Source organism: Bos grunniens, chromosome 4 (genome assembly GCF_055505025.1).
Source record: "Bos grunniens cultivar Pamir isolate PY7600 chromosome 4, Bosgru_T2T1.0, whole genome shotgun sequence".
Lineage (NCBI taxonomy): Eukaryota > Metazoa > Chordata > Mammalia > Artiodactyla > Bovidae > Bos > Bos grunniens.
Window position 1 is genome coordinate 109995415 of NC_141168.1, and position 17907 is coordinate 110013321.

General features: G+C 40.0%; 1 long non-coding RNA gene and 1 pseudogene across 7 annotated transcripts in view; one reads left to right on the forward strand and one right to left on the reverse strand.

Annotated features, from left to right (window-relative positions):
• The window catches only part of LOC147374676 (uncharacterized), a 96902-nt gene that overhangs the window by 52243 nt on the left and 26752 nt on the right, over nt 1-17907 (forward strand). For all 7 annotated transcript variants that reach the window (XR_015163016.1, XR_015163017.1, XR_015163019.1 and 4 more), the window contains 2 exons: nt 4486-4600; nt 8416-8519. This is a non-coding gene — a long non-coding RNA (uncharacterized LOC147374676). The remainder of the gene's footprint in view (nt 1-4485; nt 4601-8415; nt 8520-17907) is intronic.
• LOC147374677 (chromobox protein homolog 3 pseudogene) lies at nt 3421-4218 on the reverse strand (annotated as a pseudogene).

A 17907-nucleotide genomic window follows, 5' to 3' on the forward strand; every position in this document is an offset into this window, starting at 1 on the left:
GATTGTGAAGTCAAGTGGGCCTTAGGAAGCATCACTACGAACAAAGCTAGTGGAGGTGATGGAATTCCAGTTGAGCTATTTCAAATCCTGAAAGATGATGCTGTGAAAGTGCTGCACTCAGTAAGCCAGCAAGTTTGGAGAACTCAGCAGTGGCCACAGGACTGGAAAAGGTCAGTTTTCATTCCAATCCCAAAGAAAAGCCATGCCAAAGAATGCTCAAACTACTGCACAATTGTACTCATCTCACACGCTAGCAAAGTAATGGTCAAAATTCTCCAAGCCAGGCTTCAACAGTATATGAACCATGAACTTCCAGATGTTCAAGCTGGATTTAGAAAAATTAGAGGAACCAGAGATCAAATTGCCAACATTCGTTGGATCATCGAAAAAGCAAGAGAATATCAGAAAAACATCTGCTTCTGCTTTTTGACTATGCCAAAGCCTTTGACTGTGTGGATCACAGCAAACTGGAAAATTCTGAAAGAGATGGGAATACCAGACCACCTGACCTGCCTCCTGAGAAATCTGTATGCAGGTCAAGAAGCAACAGTTAGAACTTGACATGGAACCACGGACTGGTTCCAGATCTGAAAGGAGTATGTCAAGGCTATATATTGTCACCCTGCTTATTTAACTTATATGGAGACTACATCATGAGAAACGCTGGGCTGGAGGAAGCACAAGCTGGTATCAAGATTGCCAGGAGAAATATCAATAATCTCAGATGTGTAGATGATACCACCCTTATGGAGGAAAGTGAAGAAGAACTAAAGAGCCTCTTGATGAAAATGAAAGAGGAGAGTCAAAAAGGTGGCTTAAAACTCAACATTCAGAAAACTAAGATCAAGGCATCCGGTCCCATTTTCATGGCAAATAGATGGGGAAACAATGGAAACAGTGAGAGACTTTATTTTGGGGGCTCCCAAATCACTGCAGATGATGACTCTAGTCATGAAATTAAAAGATGCTTGTTCCTTGGAAGAAAAGGAACAAGGAGGAGGAAAAGACCAACTTAGACAGCATATTAAAAAGCAGAGACATTATTTTGCCAACAAAGGTCCATCTAGTCAAAGCTATGGTTTTTCCAGTAGTCATGTATGGATGTGAGAGTTGGACTATAAAGAAAGCTGAGCACCGAAGAATTGATGCTCTTAAACTGTGATGCTGGAGAACACTTTGAGAGTCCCTTGGACTGCAAGGAGATCCAACCAGATCCTAAAGGAAATCAGTCCTGAATATTTATTCGAAGAACTGATGCTGAAGCTGAAGCTCCAATACTTTGGCCACCTGATGCGAAGAACTGACTCATTTGAAAAGACACTGATGCTGGGAAAGATTGAAGGAAGGAGGAGAAGGGGATAACAGAGAATGAGATGGTTGGATGGTACCACTGACTCTATGGACATGAGTTTGTGTAAGCTCCGGGAGTTGGTGATGGACAGGGAAGCCTGGCGTGCTTCAGGGCATGGGGTCGCAAAGAGTTGGACATGACTGAGCTACTAAACTGAACTGAACTGATTTGTGTGTAGGGGGTGATACAGGAAATTTGTTCTATAATTTTATAGTATAATTTCTACACTAAGAGGAGCCATAATTAACTGGGTAACATTCTGATTACTACGATGTTCTTGGTTTTCCATGCTTCTGCTGAACCAATAATCCAGATACTGAAAAGATTGAACCTATATGTGAAGAATCAGTTGAGATAAAGAAAAACATGTAGATCAATAGTTTAGATTACAAAAGCTTATTCACCCATTTATTCTAGCAGGTCCTAAACTGACGTCGCTAACCACCCAGTTAGGTTTTCATGAGCAAAGTCTTAGACATTGAGCTCTTAGTTGACACAGCACAGGGATTTCAACTCTAGGAAAGAAGAGCTTCACTAGAAGAAACCTGTCAATGTCCATTTAACTCAGTCTTGCTTAGCTAATTAAAACACATTAGGATTTTTCTAGTTTTCTCATCTGGGTGGGCAGATTCTTGTTAGTGATGAAATTTTTCCTGTCAGGAGTTTTGCAAATAAACTTCCTTTTATATGTAGTTATAGATATGGATTCAAATACAACTGCTTGTATTGTCCAATTTAACTTATTTATATTATATTTAAATTTTACAGATAATCACAGAATCAACTACCTAATTTGAAAGGATAAGGTTTCAGGAAAATTTCCATTTTACTTGAATTGATTTATTTCTTAGGCTGCTCAGAGTAAGAGCATCCCAGAAATGTGGGCTTATCCATGATTATGAATTGGCATTTTTTTTTGGCAAATGTTTTTAAAAAATAAAAATAAAGAAGTGAAAATCATTTACATGTGTTTTATGTATACACACACAAAAAAAACAGCAAATAAACAAAAAACCCAGAATGGTCTGTAGGCATATATGAGTTAAAAACAAAATCAGATTGAGTAATGACTGTGAAGATTTCCTCCAACATTTAGAAAATACGTTCCCTAATGCAGAGGAAATAATGTATCATGTTAGCAAATGGTTTTTTATGATAAAGGAAGCAACTAAGAAAGCTTTATTTATTTGTTCAAAGTGACCAGAACTATAGACTCAGTTCAGTTCAGCTCAGTCACTCAGTCGTGTCCAACCCTTTGCGACCCCATGAACCACGGCACGCCAGGCCTCCCTGTCCATCACCAACTCCCAGAGTTCACCCAAACCCATGTCCATCGAGTTGGTGATGCCATCCAACCATCTCATCCTCTGTTGTCCGCTTCTCCTCCTGCCTTCAATCTTTCCCAGCATCAGGGTCTTTTCCAATGAGTCAGCTCTTCGCATGAGGTGGCCAAAGTATTGGAGTTTCACCTTCAACATCAGTCCTTCCAATGAACACCCAGGACTGATCTCCTTTAGGATGGATTGGCTGGATCTCCTTGCAGTCCAAGGAACTCTCAAGAGTCTTCTCCAACACCACAGTTCAAAAACAGCAGTTCTTCGGCGCTTTGCTTTCTTCACAGTCCAACTCTCACATCCACACATGACCACCGGAAAAACCACAGCCTTGACTAGGTGGACCTTTTCTGGCAAAGTAATGTCTCTGCTTTTTAATATGCTGTCTACGTTGGTCATAACTTTCCTTCCAGGGAGTAAGCATCTTTTAATTTCATGGCTGCAATCACCATCTGCAGTGATTTTGGAGCCCCAAAAAAATAAAGTCAGCCACTGTTTCCCCATCTGTTTGCCATGAAGTGATGGGATCAGATGCCATGATCTATAGACTCAAAAAATAAATAAATAAAAAACAAAAACCAGCGCCTCTAATACAACTTCAAAATGAATATATGAAACTTTATTTTCTTTAGAATCTAGTTATTTCTTCACACTAATAAACCAAAAACCAAGACCCACCATTTATATACATCAGTTTATGTATATATGAAATTATATGTATGGCAATGTAGGCCATTATTGAGCTTCATTTTCTGGACGAGAATGTCAAGTTAGTCTGTGCATAAGTAGCAGTTACAATCTGAGTACACCTCATCTTTGCTGCTTCTACCAGCACCAAGTCTGCCTCATCTGAATCTTCCTGCCCGTTGCATGAGAAACGTGAATTCTCCACTGCTGTCTGTGCACCAGTTATTCATTCAGGATCACCCCTGACACAGCCTGTTGATTTGATAGCAGCATCTCTTTCTTTGATTTCCTGGCATCAGATTCACTGCCTGATAAAGATTTTCTTTTTGTACCACCTTTTTCTGTACTAGCTGTTGGAGAATTAAGAAGTGTTTCAATTAACTCTGGGTAATCTGAGTTTCCTTCAGAGTCCCAATATCATCAACATCTATAGTTCCTTTTTACTTGAGGAAATACCATCCCCTACCCTTTCACTACAAGTCAGTTCTGTCTTTTTCCATCACAATTCTTCAGGCTGTTCTTTCCGACTTTTAGTCTTTCCATTCTGTTTCTTTCCCATGCTTTGCAATGCAGTTTTATTGGAGGCTATTTTTATTGCAAACTGGAAGAGCTATCATTCCCCACCTTCGCGCTGCCCCAGGTGTCCCTCATCTCCAGTCCTGAAAGCCTCAAGCTCGAGTTCCCTTTAATTCTCATGTGTTGGGTGAATATACAACCCCAGCTACCCTGCAGAGTTGGGTAGGAGTGCGAGGGCTCCCTGTGGGTCTCACCATCGTCTTTGCCTCAGGCCCTAGCCCTGTCCCCTCCTGCCACGGCACCCCCCACGGTGAGGACAGCATCAATCATTGCAACTCTCCAGGGGACAGAAAAGCAGAATGGAAGTCTCACTGGACAAATGTCCCCCAAGGCACATCTTTGTGCATGAGAGCTCTCCTAACTCCTCCTCACCTATGGCCCTCACTTTCACTAGCCTTCCTCAGCTCTCACTCCATGGCTTGCCCTCCCCTGCTTGTCTTTTTGACTCAAAGAGAAAAGACATGCTCACCATGGATTGGACGAAAGCCTGAGGAGTTTTCTACATTTGATACACAACTGCTCTCCTTTTCTCATCAGGACATCCTTAGTGAACATTTCCTGACAGATCTGTACCAGACATAATCTGGGGAATTGATTCTCCGTGTGTTTGACCTGGTTTTATCAAGGGACGGCTAGCAGTGAAGTGATAAAGGTAAGTGACTACCTGAGGCTACATAAAGCATAACTTAAAAACATGCATTTTTAGACTATATCTCATTGCAAGCTAACTGCAGGCTGAAGCTGGTCTTTCCAGCGCATTGCCATTCCACTAAACTCCCTCAGTGTTCAGCAGCAGGTTACCATGAAAAAGTGCAGGAAAAGACGTCAGATTGATAGATTTTCTAAAAATATTTGCACCAGTGAGTTCCCTTTGTGGGAAAGAATCTTTTCAAAGAGCATTGGGTAGGTTTTCATCTATTTGTGAAAGTAATGGGAGATCAAGTACAGAAAAGCCCCAAACGCATAAGAAGGAAAATTAAAATCGTCTTCCACTTCACAGAGACAACCACTGTTAACATTTTGAGAGATTTCCTTTCAGCCATGAGAGATGAGAGAGAATTACCAAAATTGGGATATTACTTGTTTATGGATGCATTTTTGTGCCTTGCTCTTTTCATGTAACACTACATCATTCATTTCATATTCGTCAAATGTTAATGGATCACTATCAATCAGAACAACACGTGTCTCTGAATACTATGAGCATTTTCTGACTATTAAGTGCTCTTCAAAAAAAAACATGATTTTTAAAAGATACAGTATTCCAAATATTTACTGTTCTATAGCATAATTAACAGAGAAGGCAATGGCACCCCACTCCAGTACTCTTGCCTGGAAAATCCCATGGTCGGAAGAGCCTGGTAGGCTGCAATCCATGGGGTCGCTAGGAGTCAGACACGACTGAGCGACTTCACTTTCAGTTTTCACTTTTACACATTGGAGAAGGAAATGGCAACCCACTCCAGTGTTCTTGCCTGGAGAATCCCAGGGACGGGAGAGCCTGGTTGGACACTACTGAAGTGACTTAGAAGTAGCAGCAGCAGCAGCAGCATAATTAAATCATTCTCCAACTTTTGACGTGTGCACTATTTCTTTTGTTTTAACACCTTTATTAAAATGTAATTATCTGTTCATATTTACAGTGTGTGTATGTATCACTCAGTCGAGTCCAACTCTTTGTGACCCCATGGACTGTAGCCCACCAGGCTCCTCTGTCCATGGGATTCTCCAGGCAAGACTACTGGAGTGGGTTGCCATTCCCTTCTCCAGGGGATCTTCCTGACCCAGAGATTGAACCTGAGTCTGCTGCATTGCACGTGGATTCTTACTGTCTGAGCCACCAGGGAAGCTCATATTTAAAGTGTCGTTTGCTAAGTTATGACTAGTGAATGTACCTATGAAACCATTATCACAATTGAGATAATGAACATATGCTTCACCCACAAGAGTTTTCTTGTGCTCCACTGTAATCCTTCCACCTGCCTCCCCCAGCCCCAACCCCTATCTCCAGGGAACCTCTGATCTGTTTTCTGATGCTATAGGTTAGTTTGGATTTTTAGACTATTTTATGAATGGAACAATAGAATGTGTACTCTCTTTTGTCCGACTTCTTTCACTAATCATATTTATTTGAGATACATCTATGTTGTACAGGCAGCAGTTTGTTTACTTTTATTGCCAAGTAGTAGTCCATTGTATGGATATACCACAATTTATTTATCCACTCACCTGTTGATGGGCATTTTTGTTGCTTCCTTTTTTAAAAGATTATTACAAATGAAACTTCTGTGAATATTGCATGTGTCTTTTTATAGCCATAAATTTCTTTTTCTCTTGGATAGTCTATACAAAGTTCAGTTCAGTCGCACAGTCATGTCTGACTCTTTGTAACCCCATGGACTGCAGCATGCCAGGCCACCCTGTCTATCACTAACTCTCGGAGCTTACTCAAATTCATGTCCATCAAGTCAGTGATGCCGTCCAACCAAAGTATTGACCCAGTTCAAAGTATTGAAATTTCAACTTCAACATCAGTCCTTCCAATAAATATTCAGGACTGATTTCCCTTAGGATGGACTAGTTGGATCTCTTTGAAGTCCAAGAGACCCTCAAGAGTCTTCTCCAACATCACAGTTCAAAGCATCAATTCGTCAGCACTCAGCTTTCTTTATAGTCCAACTCTCACATTCATACATGACCACTGGAAAAACCATAGCTTTGACTACACGGACCTTTGTTGGCAATGTCTCTGCTTTTTAATATGCTGTCTAGGTTGGTCATAGTTTTTCTTCCAAGGAGCAAGTGTCTTTTAATTTCATGGCTGTAGTCACCATCTGCAGTGATTTTGGAGCCCCCCAAAATAAAGTCTCACTGTTTCCACTGTTTCCCCATCTATTTGCCATGAAGTGATGGGACCAGATGCCATGATCTTAGTTTTCCAAATGTTGAGTTTTAAGCCAACTTTTTCACTCTCCTCCTTCACTTTCATCAAGAGATTTTTTTAGTTCTTCGTCACTTTCTGCCATACAGAAAGCAAAGTCTGTACAAAGACTTACACACAAATATTTTTGATTCTGAGGATGAAGTGTCTTTGTCACATGATATGGATGTAGATGTGCATGTTTTTAAGAAACTGCCAGAGTGTTTTCCAAAGTCGTTGAACCATTTTCATTCCCATCAACAGTTCATAAGAGTCCTCCTTGTTCCAGATCCTTGCCAACACCTGGTATGTTCAGTGTTTGCAATTTTGAGAATACCAGACCACCTGACCTGCCTCTTGAGAAACCTATATGCAGGTCAGGAAGCAACAATTAGAACTGGACATAGAACAACAGACTGGTTCCAATTGGAAAAGGAGTCCGTCAAGGCTGTATATTGTCACCCTGCTTATTTAACTTATATGCAGAGTACATCATGAGAAACGCTGGGCTGGAAGAAGCACAAGCTGGAATCAAGATTGCCGGGAGAAATATCAATAACCTCAGATATGCAGATGACACCACCCTTATGGCAGAAAGTGAAGAGGAACTAAAAAGCCTCTTGATGAAAGTGAAAGAGGAGAGTGAAAAAGTTGGCTTAAAGCTCAACATTCAGAAAACGAAGATCATGGCATCTGGTCCCATCACTTCATGGGAAATAGATGGGGAAACAGTGGAAATAGTGTCAGACTTTATTTTTAGGGGCTCCAAAATCACTGAAGATGGTGACTGCAGCCATGAAATTAAAAGACGCTCACTCCTTGGAAGGAAAGTTATGACCAACCTAGATAGCATATTCAAAAGCAGAGACATTACTTTGCCAACAAAGGTCAATCTAGTCAAGGCTATGGTTTTTCCAGTGGTCATGTATGGATGTGAGAGTTGGACTGTGAAGAAAGCAAAGCGCCGAAGAATTGATGCTTTTGAACTGTGGTGTTGAAGAAGGCTCTTGAGGGTCCCTTAGACTGCAAGGAGATCCAACCAGTCCATTCTGAAGATCAGTCCTGGATGTTCTTTGGAAGGAATGATGCTAAAGCTGAAACTCCAGTACTTTGGCCACCTCATGCAAATAGTTGACTCATTTGAAAAGACTCTGATTCTGGGAGGGATTGGGGGCAGGAGGAGAAGGGGATGACAGAGGATGAGATGGCTGGATGGCATCACTGACTTGATGGATGTGACTTTGAGTGAACTCCGGGAGTTGGTGATGGACAGGGAGGCCTGGCGCGCTGCAATTCATGGGGTCGCAAAGAGTCAGACAGGACTGAGTGACTGAACTGAACTGAATAGGTATATGGTGGTATTACCTTGTATTTTGTGTATCCTTGATGAGTAATAATTTTGAGCATCTTATTGTATCATTACTCAGTCTATTGGGCAAATTTGTCAAATCTTCAATCAGGTTTAACCTAAAGTGAGTTTCAGTCACAGAAGAGTACTTCAAATTTTATTTTATTTTACTTTTTTGGCTGCGCCACGCAACTTGCAGAATCTTAGTTGCTGGAAAGGAATCAAACCCGGAGCTCAGGCAATGAGAGTGTTGAGTTCTAACCACTGGACCACCAGGGAATTCACAGAAGAGTGCTTCAAAATGTAAGTTCTTAGAACATTCTTTTGTTAATGATACATTTCTGCCATTTTGTCTCACTCCTATGCAAAGCACTGAAGATGGTCTTAGAAATAAAAGATTGGTCATATGAATAGGTGACTAACAGGTGATGATGATAATTTAAAAGTCTCACCCAGTCATCATGTGGACAGCTTCAAAAACAAATGTATTTTAAAGAGGAACATCACCATTCAAACTACCCACCAGCACTTTCTGAAAGACCCAAAGTTCCCAAGGTCATGACAATTACGATATTACTCTAAGCCTTTCCTCAGAAATCTCCCTACTTCTTCAAAGTCAGTCCTGTTTAGCAGTTCTGATCACTTCTGGCTCTTTTCTCCCACCCATTTCTTCTTCACACTTTCTACCCCACCCTGTTTCACCTCCCCTTCCATTCTCTCCTCTCTCAGCAAATGGTCTGTTTCTTATCAAGAAGATAATCTATTGGGTGTGATTTCTACTCCCTTCTTTTCCCCAGTTTACAAACACGTGTGCTTTTTCACTCAGGCTTCCCTCCTCTGCCTCATGTAAGAGAAACACACAATTCTCTTCTTGCCTAAGGCCAGCACTGCCTCCTCCAGCCTCCGTCTTTCTCCTCCAAATCTGAGGGCATCTAGTATCATGTATCTGCCTCTCTCCTTGAAGTCTTATCAAACCATTGACTTCTTTCCTTCTGCATCCAAACCTGTTTAAGATTTTTACAGCTTAAGATCAAAATCTCCCTCCATCTGATGTTTTTCTTCAGATAGAGCTTTCCTTCCCTTCAGAGCCAAGCATTCAGAACAGATGCCTCTACTTCCTCTTCCTCGTCTCCTGTTCACACCGTAATCCCTGCAGTGTGACCCAGTTTACCTCCCGGTCAGTGTTTGCTAAGAATGTCAAAGGTTTCCTGACAGTCAAAGCTGCTGGGCACTCCTCAGCCCTGATCTTTCTTGACCAGACAGCAGTGTTTGACCCTCTTGAGTAACTCCCCTCCGTTGGTTTCTGTTTCACGATTCTTTTAAAATCAACAAAATGGTTTCTGTTATCTGCACCTGAACTCTGAATGATCTAGTGTCCTTCTATACTTTATCCTCCTAAAGGAGTAAACCAGCTCTTTGCACTGCCTCCACACAGCATGCTGTCTCTTACTTCCCAGTCTCTGATCATGGTGTTCTTTTACCTGCAATGCCTTTTCCTTTTGATTTGCCCAGGGTGCTTTAGTGAGATGGGAAACTTTGCATATATTAAAGGAGCTGCCAGGGAACTGTGGTATGTGTCAGTCCCTAGGTTTGTAAAGGTACAAGTTTCTCTGTAATGTTTCTCCTAAATCTTTCTCCTATTCCTGATGTACTAATGACAAAATATATCACTTCAAATCATCAATTCAGTATACACCCATGAAACTTTGGCTGATTTCTGATAGCCAGCTACCATCTATTACTATCTCTTCTTTTTTTAAAAGAAAAAAATTACATTTAAAAATTCCACTTCTATTTGTCTATCTAAAATTACTAGAAACAAGCCAAAAATGAAAATCTCTGAGAAAGACCCACTTTTTCCTCAGGAATCCACTTTGTATGGTGTTCATGGAAAAGTTCCATAGTACAAAGAGAAACAGAAGCAATTAGAGGATTTTATGAAAATACAAGATCAAATCTCTGCAGCCATGAACTTGAAAGTTTTATTCCTGTGAAGAGCTAGAGTTTTATAGATGAGATAGAGATTGAGAAAAGAGAAATTACATACCTACTACAATGGTCTTGCATATTTATGGCAAAGTTGAGTCCCCTAATTCCAGTTAAAGTATCATTTCCACTACTTTTTCAAAGCCTTTCTTTGTCAACATTTCCAACACTGATCAATGGTCTGAAAGATTCAGTTTTTAAACTCTTAATTTTGGGGCAGCTGAGAAATGGAAAATTTTTACACAATGCAAGTAAAAGCAAAGAACAACATTTTCAAAACCTGGAAACCAGATTGATCTTTTCAATTAATTGTTTGTTCTATCCTAAGTTAGAAGGGAACAGGCCCTGGAGAATTTGTGTATGTTACACGATAATGCAGTTCAGTCTTTTCTTACGTTTCTCCAGGGCCTGTACAGATGGACTTTCAGTTACTGCCTAGAGTCAAAGCTATGCTTCATATGTGCTAAATAAGTTTATGACTTCTCTCATTTCAAGTACATTTTGGGCTTCCCACAAGGATTTCCAAATAAGTACTACTTCTTAACTGAGTTAAAATAGCAGCCTTTTTCTTAACCAAGTGGAAAGAAAGTAAATCTATTTCAACTAGACCTGTTTTATTACCATTCCCACTCCTTATTTTGAAGCTTTCTGACTAGCCAGATATCAAGACAAGATCCATAATGATTTGTGAACCTCCACAAATTAAGAAACTGGAAAAGCACCAGGGACAGTAACTGGGTACTATCCCAGATGCTAACAACAGTCTCACACATGTGGGTCCCTTAGAGAGCCAAGCTTGCATTACCAGTGCCGGTGTGTAGGTCACCATCAGACTCCAGGTCAGATAGCAGTTTTTACAGATCTAACTACTGTTGCTCAAGTGGGTGTCCATGGAAACTAAAAAAAAAATTGGTTTGTTGCCTAGAGAAGTGGAAAGAAAACCAAGTCATTTGGTTTCTATGTGGTTTCCATGAAGCTAAGGAAATTTTTTGGCAAATGATAAAAACAAGGATGGTTAAAGCTACATGATCCCCTTGGTCATTTCTTGATCTTATCAAGAAATATTCTGTACATATATTATTCAAAAATATGAAAATATTCTAAATGAAGGAGCACCAAATTCTTAGGTTATTTGATGCTTGGTTAGATTGGGAACAATTCCTTAAAACAGTGACCAATATATATAACAAAACTGAATAGGTTAAAAAGTCCCTGGATTCATTATGTATGGAAAATGTTTCTCATCCACAAATTCAACAGAGTTCCAAGTATAAAAGAAAAAGCTAGTATTTAATAAGAGCAGAGGAGACTTAAACACCTATTCATTAATCCTATGGAAATATTTGTCACTCGTATATTGCTTTTAGGGAATCAGTTAAAAATAGAACCCTCCTAAGAGTTCAGTCATCTGGACATGGGCCTTTATCTGTCTGAACAAGTAAATATGACATAGCGGTGGGCAAGGGATTTGTACAATGAAGTCTCTGATAACAGGGATACCGAGGTGACAACTTGGCACGTGGTGGCATGATTTCACAGCATCTGTTGGCCTGCCGTCAAATAGAAAACAACTTCTGGCAGATTCTCTTTGTCAATGAATGCACAGAATTAGCCAGGCCAAGAAACGTGGTATACATGAGTTACAGCCACGAGTTGGCCTGACCTCAGCTGTTCAGCATTTATGATAGTCAATGCTGCATTTAGCTTGTCTAAGAATATTTAGAAGAAATACCTATAAAAATTCAACTTCAGACAGGAAAATCAAAATTGGTTTTATCCATGAGTCACAAGCTAAAATGCACATAGATGCCAAGTAGGGAATGAAAATCAATGTGTGGAAGCAACTAGAAGCCAAACAAGAGCACTATTGTGACGATAAACACCACTGACACACAGGCTCAGGGTTGGGAAATAAAAGGGAGTAATGACAACTGTAGCAAAGCGAGGAACACTTTTTTTTTCTTCTTGAAAGGGAACAGTTACAGCTCCAGTCTAATCATTTGGTGCCACATCTTCAGGTATTTCAAAGGAAGCTAGGTTTCATTTGCTTGCATCTTGCTGGAGTCCCAACAATGATCTATTTATTTAAGGAAAGAATAGTAAAAGGGATGTGAACACAACCACTAGAACAAATTCATAAATCATTAAAATCGCCATGTGATTCTGTACAAATCACATGAAAAATGTAATTTTATACAAATGTATACTCTGCTGAAAACACATACCTGACTGTATACAGACACACATACCCACACTCAGGGTACATGGCTCAGAGATAAAGAAAAGCTGGCTTGGTTAGTATACAAGACAGTGAAACATGGGCTCTGAGTCCTTTGGGGACTGAGGACAATGTTTTCCTGCTTCATGTTCCCAGACCATTTCCTGCATGTGTGCTTTGGCTTTGCGTTCGGGATATAAGTCATCAAGAGGTTACAGCGAAGGAGCACACGGGATGATGGCTGGCATCTCCTCTGCCTATAGAAGCGTTGTTTCTCTATAAGCCGTTCTACCTCAGTCATGTTATTTTTCAATCCAAAATCTTCCCTTGTTTCCCAGTACCTGTGAAATAAAGAAAGCCCTGACTTCTTGCTTCAGGCCCCAGCAAGCTTCCTGCACGTGGTCCCCTGCTGCACACACCCTCAGCTTTCACCTGACCTTCCCTCCTCATGGTTCCTTGTAACTCACAGAAATGTTGTCTTCATCGGCCTCTGTACAAGGCTTTTTCTCTGTCCCTCTTAAACCCCTACTTATTCTTCAATATCAGTGTAAAGAATTCACTTTGTTCGCACCCCTCCTAGACCAGACCAGTCCAGGACGGCTGCCTCCTTGAAGCTTTACACAGACTCATAGCAATAGTGATGGGGATCCTAACCAGTATGTCCTGGACTCTGCTCAGTGCTTGACTTGCCTGATTGCATTTACTCCTAGTGCCTGACTCTATGCAAAAGATATTGATTTATTTTCTGATTGTGCTGAGTCTTCGTTGCTGTACGAGGGCTTTCTCTAGCTGCAGGGAGCAGAGGCTACTCTCCAGTAATGGTTTGCAGGCTGCTCATTGCGATGGCTTCTCTGTTGCCCAGCTCGGGCTCTAGCTGTGCAGGCTTCGGTAGTTGTGGCACTCAGGCTTCGTTGCTCCGCCACATGTGGCATCTTCCCTGGCCAGGAGCTGAACTGGTGTCCCTTGCATTGCAAGGCAGATTCTTAACCACCAGACCACCAGGGAAATTGCTGAATTATACCTCTTAATAAATTTGTTGAAGTGTTTCTCAGAAGATAAACTCTTGTAAAGTTTGTTTAGAAATTCTTAATTTGGAATTTTCACTTCAGTGAAACGTATGAGTGTAATATAAATATATTATGAGATTATCTAGATGACTAGCCACCCCGGATAACATCAGTGCGCATGCTCTGTTCACATGTACAGTCTCATTCTTACCACATGAAAAGCCAAAAGACTCTGAGGTTAATAGCACAAATCAGAGGTTCAAAGTCATTGAAATAGAAGTAGTGGGAAAACCCGGCCATCACACAGTGTATGGTAATAAAGGGGAAGCCAGACTTGAAGAGCTGACCCACAGCAGTCAGGACCGCATTTAAAAGGGTAAGTATATCAGAGTATCATAGGTCCTGTTGGTACCCACCATCTTGTGTGGTAACAGCAATAAGAGTAATGGCAAACCCACAGTGAAGGATTTGTTAGAAAACAATTTTTTAGTATTATTTTTAGGGTGCATTACTCAAATTATTAGCATGAATACAAGATCACTGATTAAGGGGAAGCCTAACGATAATGACTCAAACCATGGTTCATAGTGCTGGGAATCAAGTCAACATAGGTATTTTTTCCATATCTAACCCAAAGTTCAAACAAGACCATTCATCACATCAAGCTTATGCTGTTCATCTGAATTACATTGTTTTGCGGTTTTATTTGTATTAGATTCCTAAATTTCTCTTTTTTAATTTTAGTAAAAGCTCTAAGTATTATAAATTTAAATCTGGTATTATCAATGTACATATTATATAAGTATAAAATTAAAAATAACCTCAGGATTAGAAATCTATGCATATTATTTTCTTCTAAAAAGGTTCTTTGCATTTCTTTCTTGTGAGGGTTCAGTGAGACAGTCTGTAAAGTGCTTAGGCAAGAAATGAAGACTTTAGACTTGGACAGAACTAATGATCAAAATTCTCATGATCTGAAACTGAGTGAAGATGGACATCAGAGAAAAGAGAACATTAACTAGAATGTTTGAGACTACTCCTCTTTGAATAACCAGATATTTATTTTTTAAGTTTTCAAGCCTCCTTGAATTTAATCTTTATTTTATGACCTAGAAACTGACAGTGCCTCAGGTTCACTTTTCAGCAATAAATTCTTACTATAGATCCATAATTGCAGAAAACAAAAAAAAGAAATTACTCTTTTAAAAATGTAGCACATCAGAGTTTTCAATTTCTATCCTGTTTCAGCAATGGAGTATATAACATGAGTTTTATCCATGAAGCTTTTCTCTGTGTGTGTGTGTGTGTGTGTGTGTATAGCAATATATATATTGCTACTTAGATGTAGGATTGATCAGCCTACAGAGTTGAGGAGGAGGTGAGTCATTTGTCCCTGTAGGCAAAGCAGCCGGGAAAGTTTATGTTCAGTTTTACACACTTCCATTGAATGACTACTCTGAACAAGAAACTGAGGAAGGATCTGGAGACACGTAAAGAGATGAGTGAGATACTATTACAAATGTCTTAGAGGTTTACAGCCAAAGGAGAAGTCAAAACTTTGTAATCCTGTGGCTTCAGTGGGCCTCGAGGCGCAGCTACAGTGACCAGCCCTAAGGCTGAGAGAGCGTCTGAACGCTGAGGATGCCAGCACCATCCACGGTGGTGACAGGACGTCATCCTGTAGCCCGTCTAGTGAACCGGTCTATGTCAGGACAGGGCCAGTTCCTGAAGGGGCACCAGCCCTGTCCTGCAGACAACCTTTGTAAAAGATGAAAATACAATGATATTTTGCAAATATTTCAGATTTGCAGTTAAAAACAAACCAGAAAAGGATGGCAAACACAGGATTAGAGAATCAGGATCTGAAAAGCTGAAACTGTTGGCTTTAACAAGATGATTGCAAAGGGAAAAATGGAAGTTCTTGCATTCTGGCCCATAAAAAGAAAAAAGAAAAAACCACTGTGTACAAATACAGGATGGGAGAGGCATGGAACCGTGTGTGTGTGTTTTAGAGTCAGACTTGAACTGGCAACCATGCAAAGAAGAAATATAAATGATTCATAAACAAAATGGTTTATCTTCATTATCATTCCAAGAGATTTAAGTTGAAATAGTAATCCCTCAATCTACCAAATTGATAAAGGTAGGAAGAAAGGTAATTCTCAGTGCTGACAAGAATTTGAAGAAATAGGCATTCTCATATACTTCATGTCAAAGTGTGAATTGTTAAGTCCTTCTGCAACAGTTTGGCAATATGTATTGGAAATCATAAAACCATGCAGACTTTTTATCCTAAGAATTACACTTTCAGAAATTTCTCTTAAATAATTAAGGATACGCGTAAGTGTTTAGCTACTAGAGCATTAATCATAGCATTTATTTTTTCCAGCTTTACTGAAATATTATTGACATAATGCATAATTAAGGTGTGCAAATAGATGATCTGATACAATTGTGGAATTGTTACCTCATTAACATTATTTAACATGTCACCTCATTTCATATAATGACCTTTATTTTTTCTTTTTTTGTGGTGATAACACTTAAGATTTACTCTTAACAACTTTCAAGGTTATAATACAGTACTGACTATAGTCACCATGATGTATGTTAGATCCTCAGAACTTACTCATCTGTAACTGGAAGTGTGTACCCTTTGACCAACATTTTACCATTTCCCCACAACCACCATTCCACTCTATTTCTGTGTGGTTGGCTCTTTTAGATTCCATATGTAAGAGAAAACACAGTATTTGTGTTTTGCTGTCTGACTTCCTTCACTTAGCATGATGCTCTCAAGGTCCTTCCGTGTTGTCACAAAAAGCAGGGTTTCCTTCTTTTTTATGGCCGAATGACATTCCGTGTTCTTTCTTCACTCATCCATTTCACACTTTCTGTATCCATTTATTCACTGATGTGCCGTGAGGTTGTCTCCGTGTCTTGGCTGTTGTGAATAATGCCGCAGTGAGCACAGGGGTGCAGATACCTCTTTGAGGCCCTGATCTCATTTCTTCAGACATGCACCCAGAAGTGGGATTGCTGGACCATGTGGTAGTTACATTCGTAATTTTTTGAGGAACTGCCATACTGCTTTTCATAGTGCTCTACAAGTTTACATCCCCGCCATCAGTGCACAAGGGCTGCCTTTCTCTACATTCTTGCCAATACTTAATCTCTTGTCTTTTTGATAATGAATATTATCAAAACTAACAGATACAAAGTGATATCTCACTGTGATTTTGATTTGCGTTTCCCTCATGATTAGCGATGTTGAGCATCTCTTCATGTACCTGATGACCATGTGGATATCTTTTTCTTCGGAAAAATGTCTGTTCAGATCTTCTGCCCATAATTTAATTGGATTATTTGTTCTTTTTCTGTTGGATTGTATTAGTTCTTTATATATTTTGAATATTAACCTAAATACTATCAGATGATATGCTACTATTTTCTCCCACCCACATGTTGCCTTTGCACCTTGTTCATTGTTTCTTTTGACATGTGGAAGCTTTTTAGTTTGGTATAGGCCTACTCAGAGAGGTCAGATAACTTGCCCACAGTCACACAGGCATTAATGCTAGAATTAGCAACTCAAACCCAGGATCTGTCTGTGCCTTAGCCTTCGTACAGACTATCTCGCATCTCAACAAGGGAGAACAGACTGGACTTGTTTGTGTGACTCCAGACAGGTAGAATTAGAAGAGAGATTCAGGGACACAGATATCAGCTCAGTACTCAAAAGTTTTCTCTCAAAAAAAAAAAAAAAAAATTGTCCCTTGGAAGATAGCAGATGTCCCTCTGCACACTTCATGTAGGTTCGGTGGTGCTCTGTGATGTCTGAGAAATCTCAGGCTTCAGTACGCATTGGAGTCGCCTGGGAGAGCTTCACAGAGCAGTTTGCTGTGTTCACCCTTAGAGATGCAGATTCAGGTGGGCTGGTGAGATTCGTGAGTTTGCATTTCTGTCAGGCTTCTGGGTAGTACCAGTGCTTCTGGTCTAACATCACACACAGGGATTTCTTCAAACTCTAAAATTTTGTTACTTTTAAAAAGTCGTACTCTACAAAGTAGACAAATAATGTGTTCTGCACAACCTCTCTCAAGGAATGGCAGCCATAATGCCCCTAAGCCATACAGTGAGGCTTGTCTGTGTTTCCTATTTAGCAGTCAGCAGAGTGTACCACATCTTTTAAAGCAGATGTTCATAGTTCTTTTGAATTCCCAAGGTTAGCTCATATATTAGAGACAGTTGTATTTTTTTAAGAAATCCATATTTATTTCTGATAAAGAATGAATAAAAGCAAACCTCCTTAAATTATGAGACAAGAAACTGATAAATCTTATTAGCACATTCACATTATCCGAGAGGAAACGTAGTTTTCTAACAGTGATTCACTCTTCAGCCGTCTAGCTCAATTTGAATTGAAAAGTGGAAATGCTATTGTTTGCCAAGAAATAAGGACAACAACCATATAATGTAA